Source organism: Falco punctatus (assembly GCF_963210335.1).
Source record: "Falco punctatus genome assembly, chromosome: 5".
Classification (NCBI taxonomy): Eukaryota; Metazoa; Chordata; class Aves; order Falconiformes; family Falconidae; genus Falco; species Falco punctatus.
The window spans coordinates 92,304,930-92,325,353 of NC_137584.1; the positions used below are offsets into that span (position 1 = coordinate 92,304,930).

General features: G+C 36.7%; 1 long non-coding RNA gene across 40 annotated transcripts in view; it reads right to left on the reverse strand.

Annotated features, from left to right (window-relative positions):
• Window positions 1-19,658, reverse strand: part of LOC308064143 — a 41,314-nt gene extending 21,656 nt beyond the window's left edge. Inside the window, exons 1-14 of one of the 40 annotated variants that reach the window (XR_013928236.1) lie at window positions 19,596-19,658; window positions 19,365-19,400; window positions 18,706-19,192; window positions 18,608-18,670; window positions 18,172-18,326; window positions 17,428-17,771; window positions 17,185-17,286; window positions 16,047-16,237; window positions 15,807-15,855; window positions 15,378-15,464; window positions 14,643-14,975; window positions 14,201-14,306; window positions 13,705-14,057; window positions 12,971-13,500 (exon numbers count right to left, since the gene is read on the reverse strand). This is a non-coding gene — a long non-coding RNA (uncharacterized lncRNA). The other 39 variants (XR_013928235.1, XR_013928245.1, XR_013928246.1 and 36 more) reach the window with 39 other exon arrangements.
• Window positions 19,659-20,424: the final 766 nt, after the last annotated feature.

Consider the following 20,424-nt stretch of genomic DNA (forward strand, 5'->3'; position numbering starts at 1 on the left):
GGTAAAAATTCTCATGTGTAAAGAGCCTCAAGGTAAAAATAGTCTCACGGGAAAAAAAGCCTGGCGAGTAAAAAAATCTGATGGATAAAAAAGATCTCACGGGTAAAAAAAGTCTCAAAGGTCAAACGTCTCACGGGTAAAAATTTTTACGGTAAAAATGTCTGACGTGTAAAAAAAGTCTGACAGACAAAAAAAAGTCTCATGTTTAAAAAGTCTCACCGGAGAAAAATTGTCATGGGTAAAAAGTCACACAGGTAAAAAAAAGTCTCACTGGTAAAAAAGGTCTCACGTGTAAGAAGCGTCACGAGTAAAAAACATCTCACGGGTAAAAAAAGTCTCAGAGGTAAAAAGTCCCATAGGTAAAAAATGTCTCACGGGAAAAAAAGCCTGATGAGTCAAAAAAGTCTGACGGGTAAAGAAATCTCATGGGTCAAAACTCTAACGGGTAAAAAAGTCTTGCAGGTAAAAAGTCTCACGGGTAAAAAAAAGTCTGACGGGTAGAGAAATTCTCATGGCTAAAAAGTCTCACAGGTAAAAAAAGTCTCACGGGTAAGAAAAGATTCGGGTAAAAAGTCTAACAGGTAAAAAAAGCCTCACGGGAAAAAAAAGCCTGGCGAGTAAAAAAATCGGACGGGTAAAAAAAGTCTCAAGGGTAAAATATCTCAAGGGAAAAAAAAGTCTCAACGGGTAAAAAGTCTCACAGGTCAAAAAAGTCTCATGGGTGAAAAAAGTCTCACGGGTAAAAGAAGTCATGGGTAAAAACGTCTCACAGTTAAAAAAAGTCTGACGGGTAAAAAAACATCTCACGGATTAAAAGTCTCAGAGGTAAAAAGTCCCATAGGTAAAAAATGTCTCACGGGAAAAAAAGCCTGATGAGTCAAAAAAGTCCGACGGGTAAAGAAATCTCATGGGTAAAAACTCTAACGGGTATAAAAGTCTCACAGGTAAAAAAAAGCCTCATTGGTAAAATAAATATCACGTTTAAAAATTCTGACGTGTCAAAAAAGTCTCATGGTTAGAAAAGTCTTACGGGTAAAAAACCTCTCAGAGGTGGAAAAATTCTCGTGGGTAAAAAGTCACACAGGTAAAAAAAGTCACTCGGGTAAAAAAAGTCTCACGGGTAAGAAAAGTCTTACGGGTAAAAATCCTCACAAGTAGAAATTCCCATGATAGAAAAAATCACGGTTAAGAAAAGTCTCATGGGTAAAAATGTCTTTCGGGTAAAAATTCCCATGTGTCAGATGCCTCAAGTGTAAATATTCTCACGGGTAAAAAAAGTCTCACGGGAAAAAATGTCTGAGGAGTAAAAAGTCTTACGGGTAATAAGTTTCACAGGTAAAATGTCTCACAATTAAAAAAGTCTCCTGGGTAAAAAAGGTTTGATGGGTAAAAAAAGCCTCATGGGTAAAAAGTCTCAAGGGTAAAAATTGTCACGGTAAAAATGACTCACGAGTAAAAAAGTCTCACAGGTAAAAAAGTCTCATGGGTAAAAATTCTCATGTGTAAAGAGCCTCAAGGTAAAAATAGTCTCACGGGAAAAAAAGCCTGGCGAGTAAAAAAATCTGATGGATAAAAAAGATCTCACGGGTAAAAAAAGTCTCAAAGGTCAAACGTCTCACGGGTAAAAATTTTTACGGTAAAAATGTCTGACATGTCAAAAAAGTCTGACAGACAAAAAAAAGTCTCATGTTTAAAAAGTCTCACCGGAGAAAAATTGTCATGGGTAAAAAGTCACACAGGTAAAAAAAAGTCTCACTGGTAAAAAAGGTCTCACGTGTAAGAAGCGTCACGAGTAAAAAACATCTCACGGGTAAAAAAAGTCTCAGAGGTAAAAAGTCCCATAGGTAAAAAATGTCTCACGGGAAAAAAAGCCTGATGAGTCAAAAAAGTCTGACGGGTAAAGAAATCTCATGGGTCAAAACTCTAACGGGTAAAAAAGTCTTGCAGGTAAAAAGTCTCACGGGTAAAAAAAAGTCTGACGGGTAGAGAAATTCTCATGGCTAAAAAGTCTCACAGGTAAAAAAAGTCTCACGGGTAAGAAAAGATTCGGGTAAAAAGTCTAACAGGTAAAAAAGTCTCACGGTTAGAAAAGTCTCACGGGTAAAAAAAGCCTCACGGGAAAAAAAAGCCTGGCGAGTAAAAAAATCGGACGGGTAAAAAAAGTCTCAAGGGTAAAATATCTCAAGGGAAAAAAAAGTCTCAACGGGTAAAAAGTCTCACAGGTCAAAAAAGTCTCATGGGTGAAAAAAGTCTCACGGGTAAAAGAAGTCATGGGTAAAAACGTCTCACAGTTAAAAAAAGTCTGACGGGTAAAAAAACATCTCACGGATTAAAAGTCTCAGAGGTAAAAAGTCCCATAGGTAAAAAATGTCTCACGGGAAAAAAAGCCTGATGAGTCAAAAAAGTCTGACGGGTAAAGAAATCTCATGGGTAAAAACTCTAACGGGTATAAAAGTCTCACAGGTAAAAAAAAGCCTCATTGGTAAAATAAATATCACGTTTAAAAATTCTGACGTGTCAAAAAAGTCTCATGGTTAGAAAAGTCTTACGGGTAAAAAACCTCTCAGAGGTGGAAAAATTCTCGTGGGTAAAAAGTCACACAGGTAAAAAAAGTCACTCGGGTAAAAAAAGTCTCACGGGTAAGAAAAGTCTTACGGGTAAAAATCCTCACAAGTAGAAATTCCCATGATAGAAAAAATCACGGTTAAGAAAAGTCTCATGGGTAAAAATGTCTTTCGGGTAAAAATTCCCATGTGTCAGATGCCTCAAGTGTAAATATTCTCACGGGTAAAAAAAGTCTCACGGGAAAAAATGTCTGAGGAGTAAAAAGTCTTACGGGTAATAAGTTTCACAGGTAAAATGTCTCACAATTAAAAAAGTCTCCTGGGTAAAAAAGGTTTGATGGGTAAAAAAAGCCTCATGGGTAAAAAGTCTCAAGGGTAAAAATTGTCACGGTAAAAATGACTCACGAGTAAAAAAGTCTCACAGGTAAAAAAGTCTCATGGGTAAAAATTCTCATGTGTAAAGAGCCTCAAGGTAAAAATAGTCTCACGGGAAAAAAAGCCTGGCGAGTAAAAAAATCTGATGGATAAAAAAGATCTCACGGGTAAAAAAAGTCTCAAAGGTCAAACGTCTCACGGGTAAAAATTTTTACGGTAAAAATGTCTGACGTGTAAAAAAAGTCTGACAGACAAAAAAAAGTCTCATGTTTAAAAAGTCTCACCGGAGAAAAATTGTCATGGGTAAAAAGTCACACAGGTAAAAAAAAGTCTCACTGGTAAAAAAGGTCTCACGTGTAAGAAGCGTCACGAGTAAAAAACATCTCACGGGTAAAAAAAGTCTCAGAGGTAAAAAGTCCCATAGGTAAAAAATGTCTCACGGGAAAAAAAGCCTGATGAGTCAAAAAAGTCTGACGGGTAAAGAAATCTCATGGGTCAAAACTCTAACGGGTAAAAAAGTCTTGCAGGTAAAAAGTCTCACGGGTAAAAAAAAGTCTGACGGGTAGAGAAATTCTCATGGCTAAAAAGTCTCACAGGTAAAAAAAGTCTCACGGGTAAGAAAAGATTCGGGTAAAAAGTCTAACAGGTAAAAAAAGCCTCACGGGAAAAAAAAGCCTGGCGAGTAAAAAAATCGGACGGGTAAAAAAAGTCTCAAGGGTAAAATATCTCAAGGGAAAAAAAAGTCTCAACGGGTAAAAAGTCTCACAGGTCAAAAAAGTCTCATGGGTGAAAAAAGTCTCACGGGTAAAAGAAGTCATGGGTAAAAACGTCTCACAGTTAAAAAAAGTCTGACGGGTAAAAAAACATCTCACGGATTAAAAGTCTCAGAGGTAAAAAGTCCCATAGGTAAAAAATGTCTCACGGGAAAAAAAGCCTGATGAGTCAAAAAAGTCCGACGGGTAAAGAAATCTCATGGGTAAAAACTCTAACGGGTATAAAAGTCTCACAGGTAAAAAAAAGCCTCATTGGTAAAATAAATATCACGTTTAAAAATTCTGACGTGTCAAAAAAGTCTCATGGTTAGAAAAGTCTTACGGGTAAAAAACCTCTCAGAGGTGGAAAAATTCTCGTGGGTAAAAAGTCACACAGGTAAAAAAAGTCACTCGGGTAAAAAAAGTCTCACGGGTAAGAAAAGTCTTACGGGTAAAAATCCTCACAAGTAGAAATTCCCATGATAGAAAAAATCACGGTTAAGAAAAGTCTCATGGGTAAAAATGTCTTTCGGGTAAAAATTCCCATGTGTCAGATGCCTCAAGTGTAAATATTCTCACGGGTAAAAAAAGTCTCACGGGAAAAAATGTCTGAGGAGTAAAAAGTCTTACGGGTAATAAGTTTCACAGGTAAAATGTCTCACAATTAAAAAAGTCTCCTGGGTAAAAAAGGTTTGATGGGTAAAAAAAGCCTCATGGGTAAAAAGTCTCAAGGGTAAAAATTGTCACGGTAAAAATGACTCACGAGTAAAAAAGTCTCACAGGTAAAAAAGTCTCATGGGTAAAAATTCTCATGTGTAAAGAGCCTCAAGGTAAAAATAGTCTCACGGGAAAAAAAGCCTGGCGAGTAAAAAAATCTGATGGATAAAAAAGATCTCACGGGTAAAAAAAGTCTCAAAGGTCAAACGTCTCACGGGTAAAAATTTTTACGGTAAAAATGTCTGACATGTCAAAAAAGTCTGACAGACAAAAAAAAGTCTCATGTTTAAAAAGTCTCACCGGAGAAAAATTGTCATGGGTAAAAAGTCACACAGGTAAAAAAAAGTCTCACTGGTAAAAAAGGTCTCACGTGTAAGAAGCGTCACGAGTAAAAAACATCTCACGGGTAAAAAAAGTCTCAGAGGTAAAAAGTCCCATAGGTAAAAAATGTCTCACGGGAAAAAAAGCCTGATGAGTCAAAAAAGTCTGACGGGTAAAGAAATCTCATGGGTCAAAACTCTAACGGGTAAAAAAGTCTTGCAGGTAAAAAGTCTCACGGGTAAAAAAAAGTCTGACGGGTAGAGAAATTCTCATGGCTAAAAAGTCTCACAGGTAAAAAAAGTCTCACGGGTAAGAAAAGATTCGGGTAAAAAGTCTAACAGGTAAAAAAGTCTCACGGTTAGAAAAGTCTCACGGGTAAAAAAAGCCTCACGGGAAAAAAAAGCCTGGCGAGTAAAAAAATCGGACGGGTAAAAAAAGTCTCAAGGGTAAAATATCTCAAGGGAAAAAAAAGTCTCAACGGGTAAAAAGTCTCACAGGTCAAAAAAGTCTCATGGGTGAAAAAAGTCTCACGGGTAAAAGAAGTCATGGGTAAAAACGTCTCACAGTTAAAAAAAGTCTGACGGGTAAAAAAACATCTCACGGATTAAAAGTCTCAGAGGTAAAAAGTCCCATAGGTAAAAAATGTCTCACGGGAAAAAAAGCCTGTGAGTCAAAAAAGTCTGACGGGTAAAGAAATCTCATGGGTCAAAACTCTAACGGGTATAAAAGTCTCACAGGTAAAAAAAAGCCTCATTGGTAAAATAAATATCACGTTTAAAAATTCTGACGTGTCAAAAAAGTCTCATGGTTAGAAAAGTCTTACGGGTAAAAAACCTCTCAGAGGTGGAAAAATTCTCATGGGTAAAAAGTCACACAGGTAAAAAAAGTCACTCGGGTAAGAAAAGTCTTACGGGTAAAAATCCTCACAAGTAGAAATTCCCATGATAGAAAAAATCACAGTTAAGAAAAGTCTCATGGGTAAAAATGTCTTTCGGGTAAAAATTCCCATGTGTCAGATGCCTTAAGTGTAAATATTCTCACGGGTAAAAAAAGTCTCACGGGAAAAAATGTCTGAGGAGTAAAAAAAGTCTTACGGGTAATAAGTTTCACAGGTAAAATGTCTCACAATTAAAAAAGTCTCCTGGGTAAAAAAGGTTTGATGGGTAAAAAAAGTCTCATGGGTAAAAAGTCTCAAGGGTAAAAATTGTCACGGTAAAAATGTCTGACGTGTAAAAAAAGTCTGACAGACAAAAAAAAGTCTCACGTTTAAAAAGTCTCACGGGTAGAAAAATTGTCATGGGTAAAAAGTTACAAAGGTAAAAAAAAGTCTCACGGGTAAAAAAGGTCTCACGTGTAAGAAGCGTCACGAGTAAAAAACATCTCACGGGTAAAAAAAGTCTCAGAGGTAAAAAGTCCCATAGGTAAAAAATGTCTCACGGGAAAAAAAGCCTGATGAGTCAAAAAAGTCTGACGGGTAAAGAAATCTCATGGGTCAAAACTCTAACGGGTAAAAAAGTCTTGCAGGTAAAAAGTCTCACGGGTAAAAAAAAGTCTGACGGGTAGAGAAATTCTCATGGCTAAAAAGTCTCACAGGTAAAAAAAGTCTCACGGGTAAGAAAAGATTCGGGTAAAAAGTCTAACAGGTAAAAAAGTCTCACGGTTAGAAAAGTCTCACGGGTAAAAAAAGCCTCACGGGAAAAAAAAGCCTGGCGAGTAAAAAAATCGGACGGGTAAAAAAAGTCTCAAGGGTAAAATATCTCAAGGGAAAAAAAAGTCTCAACGGGTAAAAAGTCTCACAGGTCAAAAAAGTCTCATGGGTGAAAAAAGTCTCACGGGTAAAAGAAGTCATGGGTAAAAAGGTCTCACAGTTAAAAAAAGTCTGACGGGTAAAAAAACATCTCACGGATTAAAAGTCTCAGAGGTAAAAAGTCCCATAGGTAAAAAATGTCTCACGGGAAAAAAAGCCTGTGAGTCAAAAAAGTCCGACGGGTAAAGAAATCTCATGGGTAAAAACTCTAACGGGTATAAAAGTCTCACAGGTAAAAAAAGCCTCATTGGTAAAAGAAATCTCACGTTTAAAAATTCTGACATGTCAAAAAAGTCTCATGGTTAGAAAAGTCTTACGGGTAAAAAACCTCTCAGAGGTGGAAAAATTCTCGTGGGTAAAAAGTCACACAGGTAAAAAAAGTCACTCGGGTAAAAAAAGTCTCACGGGTAAGAAAAGTCTTACGGGTAAAAATCCTCACAAGTAGAAATTCCCATGATAGAAAAAATCACGGTTAAGAAAAGTCTCATGGGTAAAAATGTCTTTCGGGTAAAAATTCCCATGTGTCAGATGCCTCAAGTGTAAATATTCTCACGGGTAAAAAAAGTCTCACGGGAAAAAATGTCTGAGGAGTAAAAAAAGTCTTACGGGTAATAAGTTTCACAGGTAAAATGTCTCACAATTAAAAAAGTCTCCTGGGTAAAAAAGGTTTGATGGGTAAAAAAAGCCTCATGGGTAAAAAGTCTCAAGGGTAAAAATTGTCACGGTAAAAATGACTCACGAGTAAAAAAGTCTCACAGGTAAAAAAGTCTCATGGGTAAAAATTCTCATGTGTAAAGAGCCTCAAGGTAAAAATAGTCTCACGGGAAAAAAAGCCTGGCGAGTAAAAAAATCTGATGGATAAAAAAGATCTCACGGGTAAAAAAAGTCTCAAAGGTCAAACGTCTCACGGGTAAAAATTTTCACGGTAAAAATGTCTGACGTGTAAAAAAAGTCTGACAGACAAAAAAAAGTCTCACGTTTAAAAAGTCTCACGGGTAGAAAAATTGTCATGGGTAAAAAGTTACACAGGTAAAAAAAAGTCTCACGGGTAAAAAAGGTCTCACGTGTAAGAAGCGTCACGAGTAAAAAACATCTCACGGGTAAAAAAAGTCTCAGAGGTAAAAAGTCCCATAGGTAAAAAATGTCTCACGGGAAAAAAAGCCTGATGAGTCAAAAAAGTCTGACGGGTAAAGAAATCTCATGGGTCAAAACTCTAACGGGTAAAAAAGTCTTGCAGGTAAAAAGTCTCACGGGTAAAAAAAAGTCTGACGGGTAGAGAAATTCTCATGGCTAAAAAGTCTCACAGGTAAAAAAAGTCTCACGGGTAAGAAAAGATTCGGGTAAAAAGTCTAACAGGTAAAAAAGTCTCACGGTTAGAAAAGTCTCACGGGTAAAAAAAGCCTCACGGGAAAAAAAAGCCTGGCGAGTAAAAAAATCGGACGGGTAAAAAAAGTCTCAAGGGTAAAATATCTCAAGGGAAAAAAAAGTCTCAACGGGTAAAAAGTCTCACAGGTCAAAAAAGTCTCATGGGTGAAAAAAGTCTCACGGGTAAAAGAAGTCATGGGTAAAAACGTCTCACAGTTAAAAAAAGTCTGACGGGTAAAAAAACATCTCACGGATTAAAAGTCTCAGAGGTAAAAAGTCCCATAGGTAAAAAATGTCTCACGGGAAAAAAAGCCTGTGAGTCAAAAAAGTCTGACGGGTAAAGAAATCTCATGGGTCAAAACTCTAACGGGTATAAAAGTCTCACAGGTAAAAAAAAGCCTCATTGGTAAAATAAATATCACGTTTAAAAATTCTGACGTGTCAAAAAAGTCTCATGGTTAGAAAAGTCTTACGGGTAAAAAACCTCTCAGAGGTGGAAAAATTCTCATGGGTAAAAAGTCACACAGGTAAAAAAAGTCACTCGGGTAAAAAAAGTCTCACGGGTAAGAAAAGTCTTACGGGTAAAAATCCTCACAAGTAGAAATTCCCATGATAGAAAAAATCACGGTTAAGAAAAGTCTCATGGGTAAAAATGTCTTTCGGGTAAAAATTCCCATGTGTCAGATGCCTCAAGTGTAAATATTCTCACGGGTAAAAAAAGTCTCACGGGAAAAAATGTCTGAGGAGTAAAAAAAGTCTTACGGGTAATAAGTTTCACAGGTAAAATGTCTCACAATTAAAAAAGTCTCCTGGGTAAAAAAGGTTTGATGGGTAAAAAAAGCCTCATGGGTAAAAAGTCTCAAGGGTAAAAATTGTCACGGTAAAAATGACTCACGAGTAAAAAAGTCTCACAGGTAAAAAAGTCTCATGGGTAAAAATTCTCATGTGTAAAGAGCCTCAAGGTAAAAATAGTCTCACGGGAAAAAAAGCCTGGCAAGTAAAAAAATCTGATGGATAAAAAAGATCTCACGGGTAAAAAAAGTCTCAAAGGTCAAACGTCTCACGGGTAAAAATTTTCACGGTAAAAATGTCTGACGTGTAAAAAAAGTCTGACAGACAAAAAAAAGTCTCACGTTTAAAAAGTCTCACGGGTAGAAAAATTGTCATGGGTAAAAAGTTACACAGGTAAAAAAAAGTCTCACGGGTAAAAAAGGTCTCACGTGTAAGAAGCGTCACGAGTAAAAAACATCTCACGGGTAAAAAAAGTCTCAGAGGTAAAAAGTCCCATAGGTAAAAAATGTCTCACGGGAAAAAAAGCCTGATGAGTCAAAAAAGTCTGACGGGTAAAGAAATCTCATGGGTCAAAACTCTAACGGGTAAAAAAGTCTTGCAGGTAAAAAGTCTCACGGGTAAAAAAAAGTCTGACGGGTAGAGAAATTCTCATGGCTAAAAAGTCTCACAGGTAAAAAAAGTCTCACGGGTAAGAAAAGATTCGGGTAAAAAGTCTAACAGGTAAAAAAGTCTCACGGTTAGAAAAGTCTCACGGGTAAAAAAAGCCTCACGGGAAAAAAAAGCCTGGCGAGTAAAAAAATCGGACGGGTAAAAAAAGTCTCAAGGGTAAAATATCTCAAGGGAAAAAAAAGTCTCAACGGGTAAAAAGTCTCACAGGTCAAAAAAGTCTCATGGGTGAAAAAAGTCTCACGGGTAAAAGAAGTCATGGGTAAAAACGTCTCACAGTTAAAAAAAGTCTGACGGGTAAAAAAACATCTCACGGATTAAAAGTCTCAGAGGTAAAAAGTCCCATAGGTAAAAAATGTCTCACGGGAAAAAAAGCCTGTGAGTCAAAAAAGTCTGACGGGTAAAGAAATCTCATGGGTCAAAACTCTAACGGGTATAAAAGTCTCACAGGTAAAAAAAAGCCTCATTGGTAAAATAAATATCACGTTTAAAAATTCTGACGTGTCAAAAAAGTCTCATGGTTAGAAAAGTCTTACGGGTAAAAAACCTCTCAGAGGTGGAAAAATTCTCATGGGTAAAAAGTCACACAGGTAAAAAAAGTCACTCGGGTAAGAAAAGTCTTACGGGTAAAAATCCTCACAAGTAGAAATTCCCATGATAGAAAAAATCACAGTTAAGAAAAGTCTCATGGGTAAAAATGTCTTTCGGGTAAAAATTCCCATGTGTCAGATGCCTTAAGTGTAAATATTCTCACGGGTAAAAAAAGTCTCACGGGAAAAAATGTCTGAGGAGTAAAAAAAGTCTTACGGGTAATAAGTTTCACAGGTAAAATGTCTCACAATTAAAAAAGTCTCCTGGGTAAAAAAGGTTTGATGGGTAAAAAAAGTCTCATGGGTAAAAAGTCTCAAGGGTAAAAATTGTCACGGTAAAAATGTCTGACGTGTAAAAAAAGTCTGACAGACAAAAAAAAGTCTCACGTTTAAAAAGTCTCACGGGTAGAAAAATTGTCATGGGTAAAAAGTTACAAAGGTAAAAAAAAGTCTCACGGGTAAAAAAGGTCTCACGTGTAAGAAGCGTCACGAGTAAAAAACATCTCACGGGTAAAAAAAGTCTCAGAGGTAAAAAGTCCCATAGGTAAAAAATGTCTCACGGGAAAAAAAGCCTGATGAGTCAAAAAAGTCTGACGGGTAAAGAAATCTCATGGGTCAAAACTCTAACGGGTAAAAAAGTCTTGCAGGTAAAAAGTCTCACGGGTAAAAAAAAGTCTGACGGGTAGAGAAATTCTCATGGCTAAAAAGTCTCACAGGTAAAAAAAGTCTCACGGGTAAGAAAAGATTCGGGTAAAAAGTCTAACAGGTAAAAAAGTCTCACGGTTAGAAAAGTCTCACGGGTAAAAAAAGCCTCACGGGAAAAAAAAGCCTGGCGAGTAAAAAAATCGGACGGGTAAAAAAAGTCTCAAGGGTAAAATATCTCAAGGGAAAAAAAAGTCTCAACGGGTAAAAAGTCTCACAGGTCAAAAAAGTCTCATGGGTGAAAAAAGTCTCACGGGTAAAAGAAGTCATGGGTAAAAAGGTCTCACAGTTAAAAAAAGTCTGACGGGTAAAAAAACATCTCACGGATTAAAAGTCTCAGAGGTAAAAAGTCCCATAGGTAAAAAATGTCTCACGGGAAAAAAAGCCTGATGAGTCAAAAAAGTCTGACGGGTAAAGAAATCTCATGGGTCAAAACTCTAACGGGTATAAAAGTCTCACAGGTAAAAAAAAGCCTCATTGGTAAAATAAATATCACGTTTAAAAATTCTGACGTGTCAAAAAAGTCTCATGGTTAGAAAAGTCTTACGGGTAAAAAACCTCTCAGAGGTGGAAAAATTCTCATGGGTAAAAAGTCACACAGGTAAAAAAAGTCACTCGGGTAAGAAAAGTCTTACGGGTAAAAATCCTCACAAGTAGAAATTCCCATGATAGAAAAAATCACAGTTAAGAAAAGTCTCATGGGTAAAAATGTCTTTCGGGTAAAAATTCCCATGTGTCAGATGCCTTAAGTGTAAATATTCTCACGGGTAAAAAAAGTCTCACGGGAAAAAATGTCTGAGGAGTAAAAAAAGTCTTACGGGTAATAAGTTTCACAGGTAAAATGTCTCACAATTAAAAAAGTCTCCTGGGTAAAAAAGGTTTGATGGGTAAAAAAAGCCTCATGGGTAAAAAGTCTCAAGGGTAAAAATTGTCACGGTAAAAATGTCTGACGTGTAAAAAAAGTCTGACAGACAAAAAAAAGTCTCACGTTTAAAAAGTCTCACGGGTAGAAAAATTGTCATGGGTAAAAAGTTACACAGGTAAAAAAAAGTCTCACGGGTAAAAAACGTCTCACGTGTAAGAAGCGTCACGAGTAAAAAACATCTCACGGGTAAAAAAAGTCTCAGAGGTAAAAAGTCCCATAGGTAAAAAATGTCTCACGGGAAAAAAAGCCTGATGAGTCAAAAAAGTCTGACGGGTAAAGAAATCTCATGGGTAAAAACTCTAACGCGTAAAAAAGTCTTGCAGGTAAAAAGTCTCACGGGTAAAAAAAAGTCTGACGGGTAGAGAAATTCTCATGGCTAAAAAGTCTCACAGGTAAAAAAAGTCTCACGGGTAAGAAAAGATTTGGGTAAAAAGTCTCACAGGTAAAAAAAGTCTCACAGGTAAAAAAAGTCTCACGGGTAAGAAAAGATTCGGGTAAAAAGTCTAACAGGTAAAAAAGTCTCACGGTTAGAAAAGTCTCACGGGTAAAAAAAGCCTCACGGGAAAAAAAAGCCTGGCGAGTAAAAAAATCGGACGGGTAAAAAAAGTCTCAAGGGTAAAATATCTCAAGGGAAAAAAAAGTCTCAACGGGTAAAAAGTCTCACAGGTCAAAAAAGTCTCATGGGTGAAAAAAGTCTCACGGGTAAAAGAAGTCATGGGTAAAAAGGTCTCACAGTTAAAAAAAGTCTCACGGGTTAAAAAACATCTGATGGGTAAAAAGTCTCAGAGGTAAAAAGTCCCATAGGTAAAAAATGTCTCATGGGAAAAAAGTCTGACGGGTAAAAAAAGTCATGGGCAAAAAAAGTCTCACAGGTAAAAAAAGTCTCAGTGGTAAAAAAAGATTTGGGTAAAAAGTGTAGCAGGTAGAAAAGTCTCACAGGTAGAAAAAGTCTCATGGGTAAATAATTCCCGCAGGTAAAAAGTCTCAGGGGTAAAAAAAAAATCACTTTTCTACCTGCTAGACTTTTTACCCGAATCTTTTTTTACCTCTGAGACTTTTTTTTACCCATGAGACTTTTTTTACTTGTGAGACTTTTTTTACCCGTCAGACTTTTTTCCCGTCAGACATTTTTTACCTATGGGACTTTTTACCTCTGAGACATTTAACCGTCATATGTTTTTTAACGCGTGAGACTTTTTTTAACTGTGAGAACTTTTTTACCCATGACTTCTTTTACCCGTGAGTGTTTTTTCACCCGTGAGACTTATTTTACCTCTGAGACTTATTTTACCCCTCAGAATTATATTACCCCTGAGACTTATTTTACCCCTGAGACTTTTTACCTGCGGCAATTTTTTACTCATGAGACTTTTTCTATCGCTGAGACTTTTCTACCTGCTAGGCTTTTTAACTGAATCTTTTTTTACCCCTGAGACTTATTTTACGTGTGAGACTTTTTTTACCTGTGAGACTTATTTTAACCCTGAGACTTTTTACCTGCGGGAATTTTTTACCCATGAGACTTTTTCTACCTGTGAGACTTTTCTACCTGCTAGACTTTTTACCCGAAGCTTTTTTTCTACCTGCTAGACTTTTTTTACCTGTGAGACTTTTTTTACCCATGACTTTTTTTACCCGTCATACTTTAATCCCGTGAGATATTTTTTACCTATGGGATTTTTACCTCTGAGACTTTTTACCCGTCAGACGTTTTTTAACCCGTGAGACTATTTTTAACTGTGAGACCTTTTTACCCATCACTTCTTATACCCGTGAGTGTTTTTTTACCCCTGAGACTTATTTTACCTGTGAGACTTTTTACCTGCGGGAATTTTTTACCCATGAGACTTTTTCTACCTGTGAGACTTTTCTACCTGCTAGACTTTTTACCCGAATCTTTTTTTACCACTGAGACTTTTTTTACCTGTGAGGCTTTTTACCCATGACTTTTTTTACCCGTCAGACTTTTTTCTCGTGAGACATTTTTTACCTATGGGACTCTTTACTTCTGAGACTTTTTACCCGTCAGATGTTTTTTAACCCGTGAGACTTTTTTTAACTGTGAGACCTTTTTACCCATGACTTCTTTTACCTGTGAGTGTTTTTTCACCCGTGAGACTTTTTTTACCTGTGAGACTTTTTTTACCCATGACTTTTTTTACCCGTGAGACATTTTTTACCTATGGGACTTTTTACCTCTGAGACTTTTTACCCGTCAGATGTTTCTTACCCCGTGAGACTTTTTTTAACTGTGAGACCTTTTTACCCATGACTTCTTTTACCCGTGAGACTTTTTTCACCCATGAGACTTTTTTTACCTGTGAGACTTTTTTTACCCCTGAGACTTTTTTTACCTCTGAGACTTTTTTTACCCATGACTTTTTTTACCCGTCAGACTTTTTTCCCGTGACACATTTTTTACCTATGGGACTTTTTACCTCTGAGACTTTTTACCCGTCAGTTGTTTTTTAACCCGTGAGACTTTTTTTAACTGTGAGGCTTATTTTACCCCTGAGACTTATTTTACCTGTGAGACTTTTTTTACCCATGAGACTTTTTCTACCTGTGAGACTTTTCTACCTGCTAGACTTTTTACCCATGAGATGTTTTTTCACCCGTAAGACTTTTTTTTAACTGTGAGACCTTTTTACCCATGACTTCTTTGACCCGTGAGAGTTTTTTCACCCGTGAGACTTTTTTTACCTGTGAGACTTTTTTTACCCATGTCTTCTTTTACCCGTCAGACTTTTTTCCCGTGAGACATTTTTTACCTCTGAGACTTTTTACCCGTCAGATGTTTTTTCACCCGTGAGACTTTTTTTAACTGTGAGGCTTATTTTACCCCTGAGACTTATTTTACCTTTAGAGACTTTTTAACCCGTGATACTTATTTTACCCCTGAGACTTATTTTACCCCTGAGTCTTATTTTACCTGTGAGACTTTTTTTACCCCTGATTCTTATTTTACCCCTGAGACTTATTTTACCCCTGAGACTTATTTTACCTGTGAGACTTATTTTACCCCTGAGACCTTTTTTGCCCCTGAGACTTTTTTACCTGTGAGACTTATTTTACCTCTGAGACCTTTTACCTGCGGGAATTTTTTACCCATGACACTTTTTCTACCTGTGAGACTTTTCTACCTGCTAGACTTTTTACCCGAATCTTTTTTTACCTCTGAGACTTTTTTTAACTGTGAGACTTTTTTTACCCATGACTTTTTTTACCCGTCAGACTTTTTTCCCGTGAGACATTTTTTACCTATGGGACTTTTAATCTCTGAGACTTTTTACCCATCAGATGTTTTTTAACCCGTGAGACTTTTTTTAACTGTGAGACCTTTTTACCCATGACTTCTTTTACCCGTGAGACTTTTTTCACCCGTGAGACTTTTTTTACCTGTGAGACTTTTTTTACCCATGTCTTTTTTTACCCGTCAGACTTTTTTCCCGTGAGACATTTTTTACCTATGGGACTTTTTACCTCTGAGACTTTTCACCCATCAGATGTTTTTTAAGCCGTGAGACTTTTTTTACCTGTGAGACATTTTTACCTGTGAGATTTATTTTACCCCTGAGACTTATTTTACCCGTCAGACTTTTTTTACCTATGGGACTTTTTACCTCTGAGACTTTTTACCCGTCAGATGTTTTTTCACTGTGAGACTTTTTTTACCTGTGAGACTTATTTTACCCCTGAGACTTATTTTACCTGTGAGACTTTTTTTAACCCTGAGATTTATTTTACCCTTGAGAATTATTTTACCCCTGAGACTTATTTTAGCCCTGTGACTTTTTTTACCCGTGAGACTTATTTTACCCCTGAGACTTATTTTACCCCTGAGACTTTTTACCTGCGGGAATTTTTTACCCATGAGACTTTTTCTACCTGTGAGATTTTCTACCTGCTAGATTTTTACCCGAATCTTTTTTTACCTCTGAGACTTTTTTTACCTGTGAGACTTTTTTTACCCATGACTTTTTTTACCCGTCAGACTTTTTTCCCGTGAGACATTTTTTACCTATGGGACTTTTTACCTCTGAGACTTTTTACCCGTCAGATGTTTTTTCACCCGTGAGACTTTTTTTAACTGTGAGGCTTATTTTACCCCTGAGACTTATTTTACCTGTGAGACTTTTTTTACCCGTGATACTTATTTTACCCCTGAGACTTATTTTACCCCTGAGACTTTTACCTGCGGATATTTTTTACCCATGAGACCTTTTCTACCTGTGAGACTTTTCTACCTGCTAGACTTTTTACCCGAATCTTTTTTTACCTGTGAGACTTTTTTTACCCATGACTTTTTTTACCCGTCAGACTTTTTTCTCGTGAGACATTTTTTACCTATGGGACTTTTTACCTCTGAGACTTTTTATACGTCAGATGCTTTTTAACCCTTGAGACTTTTTTTAACTGTGAGGCTTATTTTACCCCTGAGACTTTTTTTACCTGTGAGACTTTTTTTACCCCTGAGACTTTTTTTACCTCTGAGACTTTTTTTACCCATGACTTTTTTTACCCGTCAGACTTTTTTCCCGTGAGACATTTTTTACCTATGGGACTTTTTACCTCTGAGACTTTTTACCCGTCAGATGTTTTTTAACCCGTGAGACTTTTTTTAACTGTGAGGCTTATTTTACCCCTGAGACTTATTTTACCTGTGACTTTTTTTAACCCTGAGATTTATTTTACCCTTGAGAATTATTTTACCCCTGAGACTTATTTTAGCCCTGTGACTTTTTTTACCCCTGAGACTTATTTTACCCCTGAGACTTATTTTACCCCTGAGACTTTTTACCTGCGGGAATTTTTTACCCATGAGACTTTCTCTACCTGTGAGACTTTTTTACCTGCTAGACTTTTTACCTGAATCTTTTTTTACCTCTGAGACTTTTTTTACCTGTAAAATTTTTTTTACCCATGACTTTTTTAAACCATCAGGCTTTTTTCCCGTGAGACATTTTTTACCTATGGGACTTTTTACCTCTGAGACTTTTTACCCGTGAGAGTTTTTTCACCCGTGAGACTTTTTTTACCTGTGAGACTTTTTTTACCCATGAGACTTATTTTACCCCTGAGACTTATTTTACCCGTGAGACTTTTTACCTGCGGGACTTTTTTACCCATGAGACTTTTTCTACCTGTGAGACTTTTCTACCTGCTAGACTTTTTACCCGAATCTTTTTTTACCTCTGAGACTTTTTTTACCTGTAAAATTTTTTTTACCCATGACTTTTTTTACCCGTCAGACTTTTTTCCCGTGAGACATTTTTTACCTATGGGACTTTTTTACCCATGAGACTTTTTACCCGTCAGGAGTTTTTTCACCCATGAGACTTTTTTTACCTGTGAGACTTTTTTTACCCATGAGACTTATTTTACCCCTGAGACTTATTTTACCTTTAGAGACTTTTTACCCGTGAGATTTTTTTACCCATGAGACTTTTTCTACCTGTGAGACTTTTTTTACCCATGAGACTTATTTTCCTCTGAGACTTATTTTACCTTTAGAGACTTTTTACCCGTGAGATTTTTTTACCCTGAGACTTTCTCTACCTGTGAGACTTTTCTACCTGCTAGACTTTTTACCCGAATCTTTTTTTACCTCTGAGACTTTTTTTACCCATGAGACTTTTTTTACCCATGACTTTTTTTACCCGTCAGACTTTTTTCCCGTGAGACATTTTTTACCTATGGGACTTTTTACCTCTGAGACTTTTTACTCGGTCAGATGTTTTTTAACCCGTGAGACTTTTTTTAACTGTGAGACATTTTTACCTGTGAGATTTATTTTACCCCTGAGACTTATTTTACCCGTCAGACTTTTTTTACCTATGAGACTTTTTACCTCTGAGACTTTTTACCCGTCAGATGTTTTTTCACCTGTGAGACTTTTTTTACCTGTGAGACTTTTTTTACCCCTGAGACTTATTTTACCCCTGAGACTTTTTACCTGCGGGATTTTTTTACCCATGAGACCTTTTCTACTTGTGAGACTTTTCTACCTGCTAGACTTTTTACCCGAATCTTTTTTTACCTCTGAGACTTTTTTTACCAGTGAGACTTTTTTTACCCATGTCTTTTTTTACCCGTCAGACTTTTTTCCCGTGAGACATTTTTTACCTATGGGACTTTTTACCTCTGAGACTTTTTACCCGTCAGATGTTTTTTAACCCGTGAGACTTTTTTTACCTGTGAGACATTTTTACCTGTGAGATTTATTTTACCCCTGAGACTTATTTTACCCGTCAGACTTCTTTTACCTATGGGACTTTTTACCTCTGAGACTTTTTACCCGTCAGATGTTTTTTCACCTGTGAGACTTTTTTTACCTGTGAGACTTATTTTACCCCTGAGACTTATTTTACCTGTGAGACTTTTTTTAACCCTGAGATTTATTTTACCCTTGAGAATTATTTTACCCCTGAGACTTATTTTAGCCCTGTGACTTTTTTTACCCGTGAGACTTATTTTACCCCTGAGACTTATTTTACCCCTGAGACTTTTTACCTGCGGGAATTTTTTACCCATGAGACTTTTTCTACCTGTGAGATTTTCTACCTGCTAGATTTTTACCCGAATCTTTTTTTACCTCTGAGACTTTTTTTACCTGTGAGACTTTTTTTACCCATGACTTTTTTTACCCGTCAGACTTTTTTCCCGTGAGACATTTTTTACCTATGGGACTTTTTACCTCTGAGACTTTTTACCCGTCAGATGTTTTTTCACCCGTGAGACTTTTTTTAACTGTGAGACCTTTTTACCCATGACTTCTTTTACCCGTGAGACTTTTTTCACCCGTGAGACTTTTTTTTACATGTGAGACTTTTTTTACCCCTGAGACTTTTTTTACTTGTGAGACTTTTTTTACCAGTCAGACTTTTTTCCTGTGAGACATTTTTTACCTATGGGACTTTTTACCTCTGAGACTTTTTACCCGTCAGATGTTTTTTAACCCGTGAGACTTTTTTTAACTGTGAGGCTTATTTAACCTGTGAGACTTATTTTACCTGTGAGACTTTTTTTACCCATGAGACTTATTTTACCCCTGAGACTTTTTTTACCTGTGAGACTTATTTTACCCCTGAGACCTTTTTTACCCCTGAGACTTTTTTACCTGTGAGACTTATTTTACCCCTGAGACTTTTTACCTGCGGGAATTTTTTACCCATGAGACTTTTTCTACCTGTGAGACTTTTCTACCTGCTAGACTTTTTACCCGAATCTTTTTTTACCTCTGAGACTTTTTTTACCTCTGAGACTTTTTTTACCCATGACTTTTTTTACCCGTCAGACTTTTTTCCCGTGAGACATTTTTTACCTATGGGACTTTTAATCTCTGAGACTTTTTACCCGTCAGATGTTTTTTAACCCGTGAGACTTTTTTTAACTGTGAGACCTTTTTACCCATGACTTCTTTTACCCGTGAGACTTTTTTCACCCTTGAGACTTTTTTTACCTGTGAGACTTCTTTTACCCCTGAGACTTATTTTACCCCTGAGACTTTTTACATGCGGGATTTTTTTACCCATGAGACCTTTTCTACTTGTGAGACTTTTCTACCTGCTAGACTTTTTACCCGAATCTTTTTTTACCTCTGAGACTTTTTTTACCTGTGAGACTTTTTTTACCCATGTCTTTTTTTACCCGTCAGACTTTTTTCCGGTGAGACATTTTTTACCTATGGGACTTTTTACCTCTGAGACTTTTTACCCATCAGATGTTTTTTAACCCGTGAGACTTTTTTTACCAGTGAGACATTTTTACCTGTGAGATTTATTTTACCCCTGAGACTTATTTTACCCGTCAGACTTTTTTTACCTATGGGACTTTTTACCTCTGAGACTTTTTACCCATCAGATGTTTTTTAACCCGTGAGACTTTTTTTAACTGTGAGGCTTATTTTACCCCTGAGACTTATTTTACCTGTGAGACTTTTTTTAACCCTGAGATTTATTTTACCCTTGAGAATTATTTTACCCCTGAGACTTATTTTAGCCCTGTGACTTTTTTTACCCGTGAGACTTATTTTACCCCTGAGACTTATTTTACCCCTGAGACTTATTTTACCCGTGAGACTTTTTACCTGCGGGACTTTTTTACCCATGAGACTTTTTCTACCTGTGAGACTTTTCTACCTGCTAGACTTTTTACCCGAATCTTTTTTTACCTCTGAGACTTTTTTTACCTGTAAAATTTTTTTTACCCATGACTTTTTTTACCCGTCAGACTTTTTTCCCGTAAGACATTTTTTACCTATGGGACATTTTACCTCTGAGACTTTTTACCCGTCAGGTGTTTTTTCACCCATGAGACTTTTTTTACCCATGAGACTTATTTTACCCCTGAGACTTATTTTACCTTTTGAGACTTTTTATCCGTGAGATTTTTTTACCCATGAGACTTTTTTTACCTGTGAGACTTTTCTACCTGCTAGACTTTTTACATGAATCTTTTTTTACATCTGAGACTTTTTTTACCTGTGAGGCTTTTTACCCATGACTTTTTTTACTCATCAGGCTTTTTTCCCGTGAGACATTTTGTACCTATGGGACTTTTTACCTCTGAGATTTTTTCCCGTGAGATGTTTTTTTACCCGTGAGACCTTTTTTAACTGTGAGACATTTTTACCCATGACTTCCTTTACCCGTGAGAGTTTTTTCACCCATGAGACTTTTTTTACCTGTGAGACTCTTTTTACCCATGAGACTTATTTTACCCCTGAGACTTATTTTACCTTTAGAGAATTTTTACCCGTGAGATTTTTTACCCATGAGACTTTTTCTACCTGTGAGACTTTTCTACCTGCTAGATTTTTTACCCGAATCTTTTTTTACCTCTGAGA